At 39.8% G+C, this 19904-nt stretch overlaps 1 long non-coding RNA gene across 1 annotated transcript; it reads right to left on the bottom strand.

Annotated features, from left to right (window-relative positions):
* Nucleotides 1-272: 272 nt before the first annotated feature.
* LOC144587011 (uncharacterized) lies at nucleotides 273-18923 on the bottom strand. The gene is made up of 2 exons (XR_013542138.1): nucleotides 13834-18923; nucleotides 273-13465 (listed from the first exon to the last, which is right to left on the bottom strand). It is a non-coding gene; the product is annotated as an uncharacterized LOC144587011 (long non-coding RNA).
* Between the last annotated feature and the right edge of the window lie 981 nt (nucleotides 18924-19904).

Raw genomic sequence — 19904 nt, 5'->3', positions numbered from 1 at the left:
ACGTTACTATATCTTATTCACCTGATCATTTTATTTTGCCTGTGTGTTGTTTTAAATAAACCTTATTCTTTTATTTGTTGAAAATCCATCCCTGGTCTGTGTGACTTCTTATAGGGAATGGTTGGTGGCAGCTTAGTGTAACGTGTGGCATATCCCAGTAGGTCTGGGTTTGTCACATTGATATGTGCTCCAGATGTGTCATCCTGCAGTTCCCACATACTTTATGCAGCAGGGCCAGCAATAGGAGTTAGGGATGATGAGAGCTGTAGGTAATCTAGAAGGTCTCAAATTGAAGAAGGCGATCTCATTAGCATGACTGCATTTTAACTATAGGACTTCCAGTCAATGGTCCATTTCTGATCCCAGATTTCCTCACTCTTTTCTAAGAATAAAAGTTTATTTTCCTTTTGTCCTACATTTTCTTAGTTTGTTACATTTACACTTTTCCTTTCCTCCATGTACCTTAAAGTGATATACATCTCCTCCCCGTTTTTAGCCAATTCTGTGAGCTGGGTTAGGCTGAGAAAGGCTGATTACTGGCCCAGGATCACCCAGGGAAATTTATGGCACAGAGGAGATTTGAACTGGGATTTCCCATAGTCCTGCACTAACCAGTTCATCACACTGCCCCATCTACTATTTCTGTTGGATTACCACAGGATTCACTTCAGTTGAATTTTGCTCAAAGAGAATTATAGATATACCAGTTTGAACCAAGCATGTGCTTTGGGGAACATATTTGTGAGTTCAAAGCTGGCTCAAAGCACAGCCATATCATCACCACCATTTATTCAAGTTGTAGTTTAAGAGCATCCAGGGAGAGCCTTCTGCTTACACTTTTCCATTTATTTTCCCTCCTGACCTCCCCCTCCCCACCAATGGTTAGTTTCCTTTGACCCAATATTTTTCAGTCTGAGAAATCTTGCAGCTTCAGCTTGGTTTCATACAGCAGGAGCCAAGGGCAAAAGCATAATGAATAAGCTTCCTGCTGGGGCATTAAGAATTTGATCTGCTCACATACAGGAAATTATATGCTACCCACATCTGTTGCATTCCAGGTGTTGCTAATTTAAACTTTTACAAAAAATAGCTTGTACTAACAAATAAACTGGCAATTTCCTACTCAGTATAAATCCTACGATGGGAGTGAACACTCTAAAGTTCAGCAAAGGCATTGAGAATCTTTTTCCTGCCTACACAATTTCATAATTCATGTCATTGCTATTATTGGATTTCTAAAAGGGCTGTAGCAATTAGAATATTTTTTTTTCTATCCACCACTGAGATACTCAACTGATGAAACTTTTCACAGAAAACATCCCCACAGGAATCGTTTAAGAGATCAATAGTTTATATGTAATTTTAAAGGTACAATGTTCTTTGTAATCTAGTATTTCTTCCAGAACAATTATGGGTCAAGATGAACATTAAGAGGAAAGCATTTCCACTACGATTAGAATCATCAAGACATAGAACTGTAGAGCTGGAAAGGACCCCCAAAGGTCACTGATTCCAGCCTCCTGCCAGTGCAGGAAATTCACGTCTTAAAGCATCCCCCACTTACTGCTTTCCAACCATTACTTAAAAATCTCCAGTGAAGGAGAGCCCATCATACTCTGAAGCAATCAATTCCACTTGTCAAATGGTTCTCATTGTTGGGAAGTTCCCTTATTATATTCTTATGGCTAAGCTGCTAAAATGTAGGCTAGATGGTGGAGGTTCCTGCTGAACTCAGATACAGTACAGCCACAGCATACCCCTTATCTACCAAGCTTGTGATTCTATATACATATAAAAGAGAGAGATAAGATTAGTCTGGCATTATTTGTTTTTTGAGGAATCCATGCTGAGTCTTAGAGATCATGGTGTTCTTTTTAAAATGCTCATAAAGCCCAAACCAAATACAACCTTTGGTTCTGAATTAAAAGGTAAAGCATTTTGCAGAGTTCTGTTGCCATTTAAACTTCAATGAAACAGGAACCCTGTAAAAGGAAAAGAAATGAACCATCAGTCTCTGGTTAATCACCTCATTCTCTGATTTGCCACATGCTAAATGTAATAAATAATATTATCAAAATATAATAAACAATAGCAATTACTTGCCGTCAAGTTGATTCTGACTTATGGTGACCTTTCTCAAGGTTTTCAAGATATAACATACTCGGAAGTGATTCACTGTTCCCTTCTGGGGATGCTCTGTGATGCTATAGCTTGCCAAGGCTACACAGACTGATTCTTTCGTATGTGGAAAAATTCCTAGTAGGAAGTAATTTTGCACAAGATGCAAGCAAAGAAGGAAATATATTTTTTCCTCTTGTCCTTATCCTCTATATAATTATATACAAATACTTCAAATTTTAAACGATTAATGGTTTAATTATAGATGAACAATTTAAAAAAGAGCTTTGTGCATACACAATATATATTATAAAACCACCTGTAATTTGTATTTCTGAAATATTTTCAGGATAATGAAACAATGCTACAGTGCTCTTCGGTGTTTCATGTGCCACACAGAGTTCTCTTCTGTCTCTGCTAGACTTGCTATATGTTTTATGATTCCGGTGATCTGTAAAAAACAAATCTGAGATCCATTAGGAAAAAGATTTGCAGCATGCCAGCACAAATTCCTGTTGCACATATAGCTGTCAGTGTTCAGTTCAATTATGATTTACCTATCAATCTTTCTGTCAGTGTTACTGAAATTTCCTGGGGATATATTTATGAAGAAGAGGCTTAATCTGTACAACAGCATGGTAGGATCTCCAGAGGTTGCCTCCAATTGTCAAAAGAAATTACTTGAGATTTCCTGGCCTCCTGAATCCACAGTCATGACCCCCTCAATTCCCCCAAGCCTGGCTTAGAAACCTATCTGGCATTATCAGCACCATATACAGTCATTTCTCTGAATGTTGGCCTTATACCTTTCATGTATAGTATGCATGAAAAAGAAGTCTCTGCAGTACAAGATTATGGAAGTACACAAAAACCTTCTGAGCAAGGGGAAAACAGTTAATAGGTTGAATGTACTCAGGTGGTCAGGAATGAAATGCAGTCACTGAACAGAAGCATTCCACACTGCAACAGCTCCTTCCACATACAATGCTATGGCTGTGAGTATCTCTGCTTATAAAGCCCAAATGGCCATCACCCGTTTACAAGAAGGAAATGTTCACTTGGCTTGGGAACACAGAGATTTGAAAAAAGGTTAAAAATCTCTCTCTCTCTTCCCCCCCCTCTCTGTGTGTGCATGTCTGTGTAAGCCTGGAAGGTGGGGGGTATTGGAATAGTCCCACGAGGCCCTGGTATGCTGACTAATAGTAGATATAATGGGAAAGTGCAGGAGTGGAGAGAGGGCGAGAGCGAAATGGAAGGTGCATCTGGACATCTGAACAAGAAACATTCTGCTGTGAATGTGCTTGTCTCCAGTCTGAAAGTGAATCATGTTCACGTGTATAGATTTCCAGGACTGGCCAGATCCAGTCCTTGTGGATGCCACCCCATCTCTTAGAAACACTTGCTATTCTTTGATCATTTCTCTTCTATAGTGAAACTGATGTATTTTGCTTGGTTGCTTCAAATCGGATGATTCAGAAGTGAAATTTACTATTCCAAACAAAGGCATGATGAGATCATACTCCTGAAAAGAGAGGCACGGGGGGCGCCTGTGTTCAGTTTGTGTTTGTGTAAGCACATTTGAGATATTAAGTGTCTGAAATCTGTATTGCCCAAAGGCAGGAAGGTATCTGATAAAGGGTTGCCTGGGAAACACCGTTTGCCATCGATATTAATTTTTGCTGTCCTTTGCATTTAGTATAGCAATCATTTTTAGTAATATCATTTCCTTGGGAGCATCAGATTTACAGAGAAAAGAAAAATCCAATTGTTTTCAGTGCAAGTCAGTACCAGTTTCTCGTTTGATTTTCCGCTCCCTTCAACAGAAAGCTTGGAAAAAATATCTGCTTGAAATGGCTTTATGGAAATAAGGCTGTCTGTTTTTAGATGCAGCTCACGTATGATGTATTCAGGCTGCCAGTGGAAAAACCCACCATTTCTCCAGAGAGATCTCCTCTGATCAGTTGGAGTAGATTATTCCTTCAGCTTTAATAATTCAGGCTCCCCGTCTGCTTTACAGGGTGTTTTCCTCTCACTGGGAAGACACAGGCAGTTGACTGGGGAGTCCCTCAATCTATTGCTCATATTTGTTAACAAAAGCTATATTCATGACCATGTCTACTTAGATCATTCTCCATCCTTTAAAAAAAAAAAATAAAGGACAATCCAGAAGAGATGAAGAAAAAAAAAGTTATATGCTTCTTTGTTGATACATTTAAATGGAGTTTGCTGCTTTGCGCTGCATTTTAGAAGAAGAGCTGAAGGCGGGTCTCAAAATTACTATGAGAGCTGTGTCGTGCTAGACAATGTGGTTTCTATCAATATTTATTTTTCCTTGATATACACTTCCATATCTCCTTCCTTCGTTTCTTCTTTCAACTTGAAAAAGTGCTTGGTACAATGGTTAATGGTAATGGCAGCTTGAAGCTGATTCTTACCTCTTTAAGAAGCTTTTTTTAAATAATAATTTCTTTTTTAGAATTTTTGATGTCATGGCAACATTATTGCTACCTTCCCACATATTTGGATTGTACATTTCTTAAACAACAGCATAACCAACTGAGTATATCCATTTTTTCCCTAGAGATTTTCAACCTTGTTGTTCTGTAAGAAGAGTTCTCCCTCCTTGATGTGGTCATACTAAAACACTTCTAAAATGGATGCATCTTTGCAGGGGTTCTATAGAAATGAGTTCTTAGGATTAAAAAAAAAAAGGAAAAGAGGCAAAAGATGAAACCTTGAACAACCCTATAAAAACTCTTGGACCAAATGATGAATTATAGATAACTTGTTATTCCTGCTGAAATCCCATTTGTATTCCAGAAACATGATTTTGGAGACCTGAGAAGTCAGACTTGCAAACAAAGCACTAGTTTACTTTCTCAAGACCAGCCATCCAACAAAATCAGACGATTCACAAACTATAGAATTTCCACTGTGACAATCAGACACTTTTACCCCTTAAGGAATTTTCCACTATAAAGATGTGTCATTCGTAATGTACAGTATGCTTTCCAAGGCCAGAAACAGAACTTGAGATACATTCCATGATTAGAAGAGCTTAACCAGTGAAACTACCTGAGTGTCACAGCTGGAGTTTCTCTCACCTCTAGGAATATGCAAATTCTCTTGCTCTGATTGGTGACTGCTCTTCCTGAGTTAAACGTGGGATTTCTTTGAAATCGGATTTCAACAAATCCAAAAAAAGATTCTCTTAATAATTTCTCTGCAATATTAACCTGTTCTGCTGTTGTTGCATGCTGTCAAGTCAGAACCAACTTATAACGACCCTAACAGGGTTTTCAAAGCAAATGAGATATTTAAGGAGTGGTTTTACCCCAATCAGTTTCCATGGCTGAATGGGGATTCAAACTCTATTCTCCAGAGTCCTCGACTGTGGCTCTATTCATTACACCACACTGGGAACCCTAACCTGTTCTAATCATCTCTAATTATAGGCTATGTCTAATATCTATTTCTTGCAGTATTGTGAAGAAGTGTTTTTCTGGGAGAATTTGCAAAAATACAGTACATTCTACATATTTTGAAAAACCCTTGTTTTCCTTAAGGGTCAAATGGAACAGGACATTATAAAGTATATATGGTATTCCCAGATCCATGTGCTACTTGTAAAGCTACTGTGGGAGTTTGGAGATGGATATTTGCAAGCAGACTTTTAGGGGAAGAGCTTACTTCTGCAAATATTCCTTAGGCATTCCATGATAGTGCTCTTTTGAGATGAGCCACTGCTTTTCTACAATGACTCTAACAATTAATTGGATATGGAGTAAGCCCTGAAGTTCCACATAGCATTTCATACAATGTTTGTAGCGGGCCACTCTGAAGCCTCTGCCAACTCAGGCCTCCAAGAGTGCTCACTACTCTTCTTCAACTGCTGCCACCGCTTATATTTAATATTAAAAAAAGGACAAGTGTTTCTTCCAAAACAAAACTTGTTTATTGATTTAACAAAAGAAAATGGGTAAATCACAGGTAGTTAATCAAGTTATAAATCACTGTTTCTCATTCATTGAATCACACAGACTTTTTCTCACTGACTATTTTGGCTCACAGGCCTACTAACATGCTAATCACTAACTCTCAATCTTTTCATCTCCTCCATCTATCTATCTCACACCTCACACACCTCTTTTATATTTCAGCTCCTCCCCCTTCTGCACCACCCTCCGTCCCCTCATTGGCTGATGTTCCACTGCCTAGCTGTGACGGACAGGTGAGAGCAGGGCTGTATGTTACAACGTTATTTACTGGCAATACTCTTTCCTGTGCCCAAGATCCTGCTAGTGTCCATTGACTTCTATGGTCTCTGTCAAGGTTTGGAAATGTTACTTTTTGGGAGAACGTACTGGTTGGAAGATATAATAAACATGTCATCTAGTCAGATCCTGAGAATGGAAACAAGTCCGCCTGAATTAAAAATGGCCTTTGGAGAATCGGCAGACAGAAAAAGGGGTTAAGCATTCTTTTAATTAATTCTCTGCCCATCAGTTCTCTGGCTCTTGCAGTTGGGAACACACATTTGCTGAAGTCATGTGTTTGTTTTATTGCTATAACTGGTACAACATTAAGAATGGATCTGCTGAGTGCTGCAAAGCAATTTTGGGACTTGTTCTTTTCCCCGAGCTTCATCAGGCATGTTTTAATTCATGTTTTCTATGCTACTGTGTGAGATACAAACACTGAGATTTTCAGTACTCCAAAAAGGCAAGAGTAAACATCCCATCCGGTTGAAATTTCTGCTCAGAATAACGTCATGCTGAGGATCTTTTCAGGATTAAGTTGCCTGTTGTGTAATGAAGGAGGAGAGAAGAAACATGAACAGCATATGCAGACAATAGTGTACTAATTGAACCAAATGCCTACAGGCAGTTTGCTCTGGATTTGGAATATGCAATGAGGGTGTTCCTAATGAAGTTGACCCAGAACATTATGATGCCTATGGCAAAAAATAATAGAGTGACTATTGAATCTGACTTCAATAGTGTCAATGGGACAGAGTCCCTATTATGCTCAGAATAGAAAACTTGCTTAAGGGACAAGAGGAGGCCGAATGACACACATAGTTTTGCCCTCCAGAATCTTGCTTACCACTGCCTACAGGCTAGTATTTGCTGCCTGAAGCAACTGCATTATTAACCCTCACCCCTACTAATCAAGATTTAGAAACAATTAAAACAGACTTTCATCCAAAGAGTTAAACTATTTCCAGCTTGATTTCTGCTGGTCTGTGGCTAGTTCACTCAGTCTGGTTCAAGCCAACAAATTCAGCATATCCTTCAAACCAGTTTGGTTTTGATTTATTTAGCAGAATTCTGATCACCACCTTCAACAGACAGAAAACAGGACTGTAAGGCAAATTAGCAGGAGCAGCTTTATTGACCAATGGAGCATCATTTTTTTTGAATCAATGGAGAACGTTCAGATTGTACCCAGTAGCTGAGCCATCTGGGTCGGGGAAGCGGGGGGAGAATAAGTTTAGGTGCAACTTTCTGGCATGTGAAATTTTGTAGATTGATCCCAAATGAAGGTATTATGGGGAGTTTATTATTTTGTACTTGGATGTGTGTAAAGAAAAAGAACCTAACTACAGCTTTAAAAAACCCCACTAATTTAGATGTGCTCTACTTAATAATTTGATTCTCCTCCTCCTCTTCCTTCTTCAAACTTCTCATCTGATGTGACAAATAAATGGAAGCAGGAGGTGGTAAAATTCTGTTTCATGTGCTCCTCTCTAAGTAGGCCAACTGACACTAAGACGTCTTTCATGAAAATACTCAGAGTAGTTAAAATTGCACAAACAAGCAAAGGAGCCAGCCTCTTGCCCTTGCATCCTTTCCTACTCATACAGATGAAAGAAAATATTATCTCTTTGTTAGCTTGCAGCCAAATGTATGGGAAGTTTTCTCATGGCATGCGTTGCCTGAGCATGCAATATGCTGACGCATCATATGGGCTTATGGGCTTTAATTTCCTACAGAGATACTAACTGAGTGGATCAGGAAGAAAAGCTCATGGAAAGGGGTTTCCCCAGTCTGTTTAGGATTATGGGTAGAATTGTGCTTATGCTTAGGGACAGGAAGGGTAGAAAGGTTACATTTATGCATCCTGTGTTTCTTGAACACCTGAGGATTCCAGTGCCCTCGCTACAATACATGAGGCTAATCAACTAGCAACTAGAACATATAATTCTGCTTCTCTGGTGATGGGGTAGGCAATGTATATGACTGGGTAAGCGGGGGATGATGAGACAGGTGTTGGTTTTTTACAAGCATTGTGCTTTTATTTTTTAAAAAATTCCTGCTATCTGCAATAGCGCTGTATCAGATAGTGTGAAATCTTTAAGGGGGGCATTCACCTCGGAATTGATTTCACATCCACTGCAAAATAAACGGACCTTTGCCAGAGGAGCAGAAAGATTTGCTCCGCTGGCACAGTAGTCGCCACTTGGACGTCCCTGATTCGTATGCTAAAAATTAAACCCAGGTTTTTTCCCCAGCAAAACCTGGGTTTTATTGTCAGTGGGATCGAGCCCTGAGCCCCCAGTTGACAGCCCTTCCTCTCGTGCTACTTGAGACTGAAGTAGAACCTGGACTCCCTGGAAAGAGAGCCAAGAGCCCACGTCTTCCATATAAGAGGACATGTTGATAGAGCGACTCTTATGCCTCAGGGAGAGAGGGACTCTAAAACGATTCAAGGCAGCAGGACCTACCAGAGAAGAAGTGCCAACTGTTGAAAGAAAATACATCAGGAGCTTCTTAAAAATACCTTAAGAATTAGACTCCCCCTTCCTAGCTGCACGCGTGGGAAAGAGTCTCCCAACGGCAGTTGTATAAGAAGATAGCCTGCCTTCAGAGCAGTTGTTGACAACAGTGTGGATTTCACCGGACCTGTTTCTATTCCCCTGCATTCCCTGGGTTCTTGTGTGATTGACACTCCAACCCTGATGTCTGGCTTGCTTTGCTGTCTCCTCCTCTGGTTTTATCTTGCTCTGATTGACAATATACAATAATGGTAATATTAGAACTGCAGAGCTGGCAGGGACAGCCTGGATCATGGAGTCCAGCCCCTGTTGAGGAGGCACAGTGGGGAACTGATCTTCAACCACTGAACTATCCAGCTACTGTACTTATCTGTTCTGACCATCCCTATTTTCTTCCGTTTTGAGCTGCCTTCCATTTTGACCCTCCACATATGCCCAAGGGTCCTGTTAGGCATTTGCAGCCAGAGGTGAGGAAAGACGTGTTGGGAAAATCATTGTCTCATCTACTTCTTCTTCTTCTTCTTCTTTTTTGTTCTGTTAAGAAACAAACCTGTATGTGGCAAGTGACTAAAACTTGGGGGAATTGTTTAAGAGTTTAGAACTCTTCAGGTGACAATGTCATGGAATGCCTAACTTGTGGTTCTATCTCTGTAGCCGCTTCCATCACTAACCGGAAATAAAGCATGCCCTCAGGTGGGGGAATTCCCCATCCTTCTCTAACTGATGCAATGTGTGAATGACTGTTTCTTCCCCTCTCACCTTCAAGGAAGATCATAACGCAGCTAAAATGAAGTTTATTATAAATCAACGGAAAGGTGAAATTAGTGAGGAGCATAGGTGAACATACAGTATGTGAGATAAGTACAAAGAAATAGTGAATTAATATGTTATGCATTGTCATGTGGCATCCAAGTTGTGGCTACTCTCATAGGGTTTTCAGGGTCTCTGAGATACTTAGGGAGTGATTTTACAATTGCAAACCCTCAGTGAGTTTCCATGACCAAGCCAAGATTTAAATCCTGGTCTCCTCTGTCCTAGTCCATCATGCCTTCCACTACACCACATAGGCTGCTCTTCACCTGTAAGTTCACAACATGATGCAAACACATTTTGTTAATTGGCAGTTGAAGGCAAAACCCCCTTATGGATTTTGGCTTTTGTTTTATCCCCATGGATCATTGGGTCCTTCTTTTTTCGATGGTCAGGAAATGAAGCAATATTAGACTTCTTATCGGACTACTCCTATACGAGAAAGCTTGCTGTAAAGAGACATACCCCATGTGACTTGCAATCGCAAACGGGAGGAAACAACCACCATCACTCACCTCTGCTGGTCTGGCTGAGCCTATAGAGGAAGTAGGAATTCAAAGCATGCAAGAGAGGAAGAAGACAAAGGGCTATTTATTGGTCACTTTTGACAAGTTTATTTTATAGTCAAGTTGGTACAGATTAATTATACTTGAATTTCACCAGCGTTTGTAATTAATGAACATTCACATACAATAAACCTCAGCCTGGTGATAGTTGATAGGAAACCCAGTGAGAAATCACCCCATTGAAATCAGGACATGATCATTCTTCTCTTTCTCCTGTAATTACTGCAATTATTTTAGGCAGTGCTGTGGGCCCCATTTCTCTTTCCTAGGAATAGCCTCCCAGTATACTCCATGCTTTGAAATATGGGTGAGCTTTCTCACATTTAGACCCAGATGGAAAGACATCCCATAGAGCTTGTGGTGATTAGAGAGGAAATTAAAGCTGCAATTCTTTATCCACTTCTCTGACCTTAGCAGTGTCTATGTATGTGACTTCTCTCTATGATAGGAAACCTGCTGCTTCTAAGACTGCTGCTGTACTTTGACTCCACTTATGCTGTACAGTATTTGTATATTTCTGAATATTATGCAGCCAAGGCTCAGAGCTTGAAAAAGGATTATACAGTGGTGCCTCGCAAGACAGTTACCCCGCATGACAGTTTTTTCGCTAGACATTGACTTTTTGCGATCGTTATAGCGATTTGCAAAACAGTGATTCCTATGGGGGAATTTCGCAAGACAATGTTTGATCCCTGCTTCGCAAACCGATTTTCGCTAGACAATGATTTTGACAGCTCCCTCCGTGTTTGCAAAACAGGTGTTTTTAGGACCTAAGCTTCGCAAGACAGCTATTTAAACAGCTAATTGGCGGTTCACAAAGTGGCTTTCCTATGGCCAATCTTCACTAGACAACGACGATTCTGCTCCATTGGAACGCATTAAACAGGTTTCTATGTATTCCAATAGGGAAATGCTTTTCGCTAGACAATGATTTCGCTAAACAGCGATTTCAGTGGAATGGATTATCATCGTCTAGCGAGGCACCACTGTAGCTCCCAGGCTCCCCCACCAGAAGAATCTACTGGCAACTATTCTATTGCTGCATGAATGTTAGCCATTTGGGAGACACAGTCCTAAACAAAAACTTTTCCAAGTACTTTTCCATCAGTCCCTGTAGCTTAGTCCTCTGTTCCAAAGAAACCATGCCTGGCAGGGTTGCTTCTGGAACCAGTTTTCACCATTTGCTGGTGGAGTGGGGGGCATGGAGTAGCACTGACTAGTTTTGTCCTTCTCTTAGAAAACAGGAAGATATCAATGACAATACTTGGAGGAGTATGTGTGTATGTTTAAATTAACCAGATCTTGCTGTTTTTGGCATTTCTGCCTTTAATTTTTTTTTTTTTTTTTGCTAATTTCGTTGGTGTTTTTTTTCTATTTTGATTATTGTAGACAACCTTCAGTCTCAAGAGTCTATGGTAATGTGCTGTGAATAGAGGTCTTGGAACAGCATCTAGTTGTGGCTGAGAAGGCCAATATGAGAGTGGCAATGCCTTCCACAATGAAGACTACAATCTGTCCCCTGTCCAGCTCCCTGATTTTGCTGGTTTCGGGACTGCCTCTTTGCTTTAGCCTGCTGAACAAGTGTCTCTTCAAATTGGGAGAGGCCATGATGCACCACCTGCCTCCAGGCTGAACACTCAGATATCAAAGTTTCCCATCTGTTGAGGTCCATTCCTAAGGCCTTCAGATCCCACTTGCAGATCCTTGTATCGCAGCTGTGGTCTCCCTCTGGGGTGTTTTCCCTGCACTAATTCTCCATACAGGAGATCTTTTGGAATCCATTTCATTCAGCCATTCTCACGACATGACCGAGCCAACATAGATGTCACTGTTTCAGTAATGTATACATGCTAAAAATTCCAGCTTGTTCTAGGACTACTCTATTTGGAACTTTGTCCTGCCACGTGATACCAAAAATGCGTCAGAGACAATGCATATGGAACATGTTCAGCTTCCTCTCCTGCCATGCAAAAAGGGTCCAGGACTCACTGCAGTGCAGAGGTGTACTCAGGACACAAGCTCTATAGACCTGGATCTTTGTATATGGTATCAACTTCTTATTAAGCCATACTCTCTTTGTGAGTCTAGAGAGCATGGTAGCTGCTTTGCCAATGTGTTTATCCAGCTCAACATCTAGAGTTGAGCCAAAGTACACAAATTACTACTTTGATTATTATTTTATTGATATTTGTAATCTATAGAAAAATATTCTTAGAACTGCAGAGCTGGAAGGAACCCTATGAATCATTGAGTCCAGCTCCTGTCAAGGAGGTCCAGTGGGGAATTGAACTCCCAGTCTCTGGCTCTGCAGGCAGCGACCTCAACTATTGAGGACTTCATAATAACCTTAGAACTGCAGAGCTGTTACCTTTACTTTTGCATGCACTGCTTTGCATGTAATTGTAAACAATATTTTTTTTTAAAAAAAGAAATCTGAACTTTTGACTGATTCTTTTCTTTTAGGAAGTAGCTTAAAGGCATAGATCTACTCACATGGCCGATACCTCTCTCAAATCATGCACTAATACAATATATGGATAATCTTTGATATTATCAACTTTCGCATCCTGCTGGAGCAGACATTCAGATCAGGGGTCTGGGTGCATTGTTTTCTATTGCTTCCTTTATTTGGCTCATTCATTCTAGATGGGTGGTGCCAGAAGATGCTGCTGGGAACTGCAACCATATTTCATGATCTTTATTTTGTTGAACAAGATTGTGTTTGTCCCAAGCACATTTTTTAAACATCTACTGTACATCAGGAGATGGGAATCTGGCATTCTAGAAGTTTCAAAATGCCCACAACTGGCTACCACTACCAAAGCAGAGGGGGCAGATGTGATGTATACACCTAGAAAGCTAAAGTTTTCCCATACTGATTGATATAAAGTTTATGGGTGTGGCCATTACAGATTTAGGATGAAGAGTTAAGAGGATGTGATCGATGATATCTAATTCTTATTGCTGATTTTTAGCAATATTTTTAAGCTATGTTCAATCAGTAATGAACTAGAGATTGAGCACATGCCACAAAATTAAAAACATCTGTACATAAAAATATTTATTATACTTCAAAAGAAAAATTAAAACGTCGATGCCACTTGTTTGTCTCATATAATTCTTCTTCTGTTTGCAGTTTAGCAGCAAATGTTTCTGTTTAATTTGCTAATGGACTGGATGCTGAGTTTCCTTCCTGAAAGAATAAAAAAAAAACACATTTGCACATTAAAAACATTTGCAAGAAAAATTAAAATGTCAAGATGCCACCTGATCGTATCTCGTATATTACTCTCCCCCATTTCTATTGTCACAACAACTCATGTTCCCATGACAGCATAATCAAATGCAAAAAGTGGGAGCAAGAATTCAGCTGAACAGATCTTCAAATGGGCAGTTTTTAATTTTAAAGGTTTAATGTTTTAAATTTGTTCATTTTCTCTTTAAAGGCCAGGATCCTGTTCAGCACCAGCAGAACATAAAGCTTTGCCGGCATTGGAATTTGGCTCCCCCCCGCTGTGTACTACATGAGTAGAGAATGCCATTTAAGTTTGTGGGACTTACACTTCCAGAAGCAAGGACTAAGTAGCTCCTTGGTGTGAGCAGCAGTAAGGTCACTCCACTCATGCGGCAGTCCATTCCATGGGAGATTTGACCAAAGAAGCCTACGGCAATGCCTCCACGTTGCTGTTCGTTATTTTGGTAATTACACTGAGGTTATTCCCGGCATTATTTGAGCCTTGAGATTTGGAATATAACTATCTAAATGAAAAGAAATGAAATCTGGGTCAGTAAACTATATGCTCAGTCCAGACAATATGAGGATATTGTTGATGGATAGTTCATATGATGTGGAAAGTTTATTCTTCAAAACTTCCCTGGGACATGAGGATACTCTCCTGTACATGACCCAAATTTGACAAAGTGATTTTTTTCAAGCAACAGCTGCCAGATTCCCTCACCCCCTCCAATGTCCCCAAGCTCTGTAAATGTCTGCAGCTTGGTGATGCTCTGTAATCTAGTCTGATTGTTGGAATCCAAGTGATTCATGCAACATGGGGAACCTCTCACAAGCTAAGCTGGGTGACCTGGGAGGGCTGGAGAGCGTTTCCTAGTCAGAGGCAACCTGGCTGATATTAACATGCTCTGATAACGCCCAGTTTGGATTATTGTAGTACAGGAGTGGTTAACCTGTGGCCCTTGGCTGAAGTCTCTGCCATCTCCATTTGCCACCCCTACCCTTTGATGTCAAAAGAAGCACACTACCCTAGTTTGGCATAACTGCACTGGTTAGGACTTTTTATCCTTTTTTTTTCTCCTATGGGAAGGGAGGGAGACACTTTGCCCCACCGTACTGCTGTGTGGTGTAGGAAAGTGACCACCTGCCATTGTCAGGAAGGTGCTGGGAACACTAGACAAGGGGCAACTTTTGATATCTACCATGTTAAATGTAGGGTTCTTTTTCTTCTTCTGGCAAACAGGCATTACAAAACCATTTGTATACCAATAGACAACATTGCTGATGAGAAGCTTCATCCACTTCTCCAGTAGCATGGCATATATTACATTTGTGAAGAATGCATGAATTCAGATTTTCAATTTTACACACTTTTAAAAAACCCAAGTGAAAATTAGAGCCTGCTTAGCTTTAACTACTTGGGCATAATCTGGAAAACCTAATCACAGAACTTAGTTACTGTATATGAGGGAAACACCACTATACGTACTGTATACGGATTAAGGTTCCTCTTGTTTTGCACCCCCTCCAACAGTTCTACTGATCTATTGATTTGGTGCACTCTAATTGCAGTGCAATATCATCTGTTAAGTACTGTGTCTGACTTATGCAGAAATTGTTTTAAGGGGTTTTGTAAATCAAAGGCACTCAATGGAATAGAGAATAGCAATTCCTAGGTCTCTTTCTCAAACAGTTTTTGAACTTTACTGGCTCCTCTCTCTCTCTCTCTCTCTCTCTCTCTAATACACACACACACACACACACACACACACACACACACACACACACACACACACACACACACACACACACACACACAAGATTCAAGATAACACACAAGATTAAAAAAAGATACTGCTGAAACACTGTAAGTTATAATATTAGAATGTGCCAGCAGAACTGTTGCCCTAATTAAACTCTAGCAGCAGAAGAGACAAAATAAAATAAAAGGGGAATGGGGCAGAGAAGGGGGTGTAGCAAGAGGAGCTCAATTTTGCCAGGTTCAAACCTCCTACAGCACAGAAACACAGCCATCAAACTTATAGGGCTAAGTGACAGGCTTTGCACAAAGATGTTAAGATGCAGGCAGGCTCCTGTGGAAATATTTCTTTGCTTGTTTTCAATTAATGTGTATTGAATAGACTTGGGCACAAAGCTGTGGGTCTGTCATATTTGTTGACCCATAAGATTAAATGTACTCAGTATAAGATTTCTGTAATGTTACTTCATATTGTTGTTGTTTCTACTACTGTTCCTGCAACAGCTGCTGCTGCTACTACCACCACCACAACCACCAATACTTTTTCTTTTATCATGTTATGTTGCACAGGATACATCAAAGGATGGCTGACATATTTGTAAGTCTGCAATCCAAGGGAGTAGATCCCACAAGTCTTACGGCATTTGAGACAAGGTCAAAGGTTTTCTTTTGGGGGGGGAGGACAGGATTTAAAGGAATTGCTCTCTCTCCATGCCTGTAAGGAAAGCCATCCCTTTGTTGCAAGGGGCTACCTAGATACAACCCATAATTTTAAAAATGGATGGAGATGTTCAACAAAAGTGGCTAAAACTTCTCACATTAATTTAGTTTGGAGGCTTTCCAAATGATAGTATAAGTCCTGCTTCTAGTCATACCTGTCATCATGCTACACATGTGTTAGCTCCATGCAATCCCTTCATTCTATATCCCCCCCCCCACCCATGTAATGGCTATCTAGGTAGCTTTGTTGTCAAGTGTGGGTAGCAATGGCGATACATTCTTGCTGCTATTTTCAGTTTTGTTTTTTGCTGAATATATTTTGGACACGTTCCCGCCCGTCCCTTGGTTGTTTCACCAAGCAAAGCCACAAGTAGGTGCAGCAATATTTGTGCAGTTCTATCCATATAGTATTGTTGGGTGTAATCAGATGGCAAGAAAAGATTGCTTGGCTGTGAGTGATCTCCCTTACGACATTATGAGGTTCTTTAATTCCTCCTCACTTTCTGCCATCAGAGTGGTATCATCTGCATATCTGAGGTTGCTGATATTTCTTCCAGCAATCTTAATTCCGGCTTGGTATTCATCCAGTCCAGATTTTTGCATGATGTATTCTGCATATAAGTTAAATACAAGGTGCAAAATGTTTCTCTGATTCATACTGGAATTAACCCTTTCTGGGATGTAAGCTGTGACAAACACATAATTCTGATTTTTCCCTCTAGAGATTTATAAAGGTCTATATAGTTCTTAGGAAGATGTTCAAGTGTCAGACTTTCTGACCAGACACCTCAATAAAATGTTGTTCTTTGAGACCAGAATCTAGCTGGATTTCTCTTTCTGAGCCTGTGAGTCATATGACATCTCTGCAGGGATTCAGGAGGGGATGTAAGGTGGAGTTCTCTCTGTAGGCTTTTAGAGGCTAGGAACAGCTATTCCACTAATGTGGCATGCATTTTTCTATGTTAATGTATGTTATTGCTAGATTTTGTTGCATTTTATCATTTATATGGTGCATTTTGTTGTTATACATATTGTTTTTGTGTTGTATGCCACTCTGGGTTTCTTTGAAGATAAGAACAGCATATAAATGAAAACAATAAACAAACAAACACATCTACTTCATTTTCTCACAGATAAAATGTTGGTTGGATTAAAAAAACAAAACATGGCCTCCTTACAGCTATACAACCCATTTCACTGGTTCTGAACTGGCACCCCAGCATGTACATACTTGGTTTACTTCAAAGTTATTTGAATTGCCAATAGCATTAATGAAGATGCTGGTGAAAGCTATAATGACGGTGTACCTAACACATTGCCAAAACTGGGTAATTACTAATAAGGCACACTACTGTACAATGACAGGGTGCTCTGATTAAAAAGATACACACTGCTCTCTAGAGAGTATTAAGAAGGGTCTTGGGATTTGAATTTCTGTGATAATAATACCCTGCCGATCATAGCATTCTCCTCTATAGCAAACTTTAAGAAACAATTTGTAGATGGAACATGTTTGGGATTTTTAGTGACATTGGGAAGATTTTTCCCCCTCAGAAGATGGGGGACAACCAAAGTCTGCCAAATGGGAATAAGTTTGATCATGCTTACTGCTCTGTGACAATGTAAGCAGTAACAGAATAATTTCTCCATTTGCAGGGAAGTTTGTTCAATTGGTTCAGAGAACTGCAAAAATAATTATGATAATGTAAACATTGCCACCAGAAAACTCAGTTTTCTTGTTTGTTTTGTGAAGAAATGGGTTTCATAGCTGAATGAAAATCACATCTTATTGAATTTTGAAGTTGTATGATTTCAGTTTGAAATTGGTCTTATATTTAAATGTTTCTTTATTTCACAGTACGTACCTATATTTTACCTTTGATACTTGTAAAGGTGTCCACTTGAAACAAGACTTTGGAGCCATTTTATCTTTTATCCTGTGAGTGTAAAACAGATCTAACAAAACCCATCAGTAGAAATGGAGGAATCTGTCAGTTTATTGTGGTTTCATTTTGGCCCCAGATTTAGTCATACTTACATTAGATTCATTCTGAATTTTGAAAATACTGCAATCTCATCTTCAGCTTGTCCCAAACTTTGTGGTTTCTTTTCTTTGGAAATCCTTATAAACACTTGTGCACTTTTAAAAGGGCATAATTCTAAACACACGTTTACGTTTTCTCATAGAATTTCACCTAATATGTCTGTTTTGCAAGTAGTTTTCAGAATACAACCCAGTTTAAATTAATAATTAATATTATTAATTCCATTAATATCTTCATTTTGGTGTAGACTTTCCCTAATATATACATTTTGTGTGTGCAGTTTTTGACTGGTTACCTCCACAGCACCATGTGGACAAGTGCACATTTTAAAGGAATTGCATTTCATGTATTGGTTCCAAGGTGCAAAATTAGGCAAGTTTGTTTTAAAATGGCAGCTAAGTAAACTTCTCTCCTATTCCTCTGCAGTATAGTTATTCATCCATTTAAAGTAAAACATGGATAGAATAGGCATTAGCATTCTGAGTATTGGAAGAATGTAGTGGTAGGGTGGCAGTTGCTGAAGCTCAAAATGGAACTATCAACATTAGACATGGGAGATTTGTATTCATGTCCCTGGGGATACGAATATGAATATTGGCACCACAGGTGCCTGGGAAAATTGGACCCTCCCTTCTGAACCAGCAGGTTCACTTACTGCTTGCTGCGTGGCATGCACAGCCGGCATTGTTCTCATCGTGCCAATCCAGGAAGCAGCCTGGCTGGTGCTTCCTCACCTCCCCACACAGCTGACCACTCAATGGCTGAGTGGACAGATTTGTCATTCCGTCTCTTTGCCAGAGTGCTTGGCTGCGTGGGGAGGCAGTTAAGTGCTGGCTGAGCTGCTTCCCAGATTGGTGCGATGAGAGCAATGCCTGCTGTGTATGCTGTGCGGCAAACAGTAAGTAGACCTGCCACTTCGGGGGGGGGGAAGGGTCCAGTTTTCCCAAGCACCTGTGTTGCTGATATTTGCATTTGCATCCCCAGGGATATGAATACAAATATCCCATGTCTAATCAACATTTATGTAATGCAACATTGATTTTAGCTACAATTCTGTAGACACCTTTGGTTGTCAGGCAAAGACTTTTTTATTGTAGCAAAAATTGGCAACTAAATGGCTATTTTTAAGGAAATAGCTTTTAATAGACTTGAGCTCTACTGAATTTCTTTCTTTTTTTTTTTGAAACGGATGAGTTTTTAGTACTTTAATTTTGTTGCTAGTTTAATTAAATTTTGAATGGGATAAACTTCACAGAGCCCGGATGTTAAGATCATCAGGAGTGGCGTTTATCTCAGTCCCACTACCTTTACAGGTGCGTCTGATAGGGACACGGCAGAAGGCCTCCTCTGTCGCTACTCCCAGACTTTGGAACTCCCTCCCACAGGAGGCCAGGCTGGCCTTATCTTTGCTGTCCTTCTGCAAGAGGCAAAGACCTTTCTCTTTAGGCATGTTTTTTTTCTCAGTGAATGGCTGAAAAATATTGTTTCATATTTTCTAGTGTGGTATTTGTTTGATCGTTTTTAGTATGTGTATTCTTATTGTTTTTAGCTTAAAATATTGTCTTTTAATGATGTAAGCCACCTTGGGTCATTTTTAAGGAGGAAGGCTGGGTAAAAATATTTTAAATACATAAATAAATCATAAACAAAGTCTCCATATTTTATCCGTCCCTTTAAAAATATATTTCTTTTAACCTTGTAAGCCACCTTGTTTGAGAAAAAGTGTGCTCATAACACTATGATTAAATAAAAAACAAAAACATTGTATGGATCTAGTACAAAATAAAACAAAAAAGGGCTGCATATTACCTTTATTGGGTCACTAAAATATTTAAAACAGGTCATTTTTAAAGTCTACCTTGACTGGCTGGAC

The sequence above is a fragment of the Pogona vitticeps genome, chromosome 2 (genome assembly GCF_051106095.1).
Source record: "Pogona vitticeps strain Pit_001003342236 chromosome 2, PviZW2.1, whole genome shotgun sequence".
NCBI lineage: Eukaryota > Metazoa > Chordata > Lepidosauria > Squamata > Agamidae > Pogona > Pogona vitticeps.
Note: the sequence above shows the minus strand (reverse complement) of the source record. Positions and strands in the feature narration are given on the sequence as shown.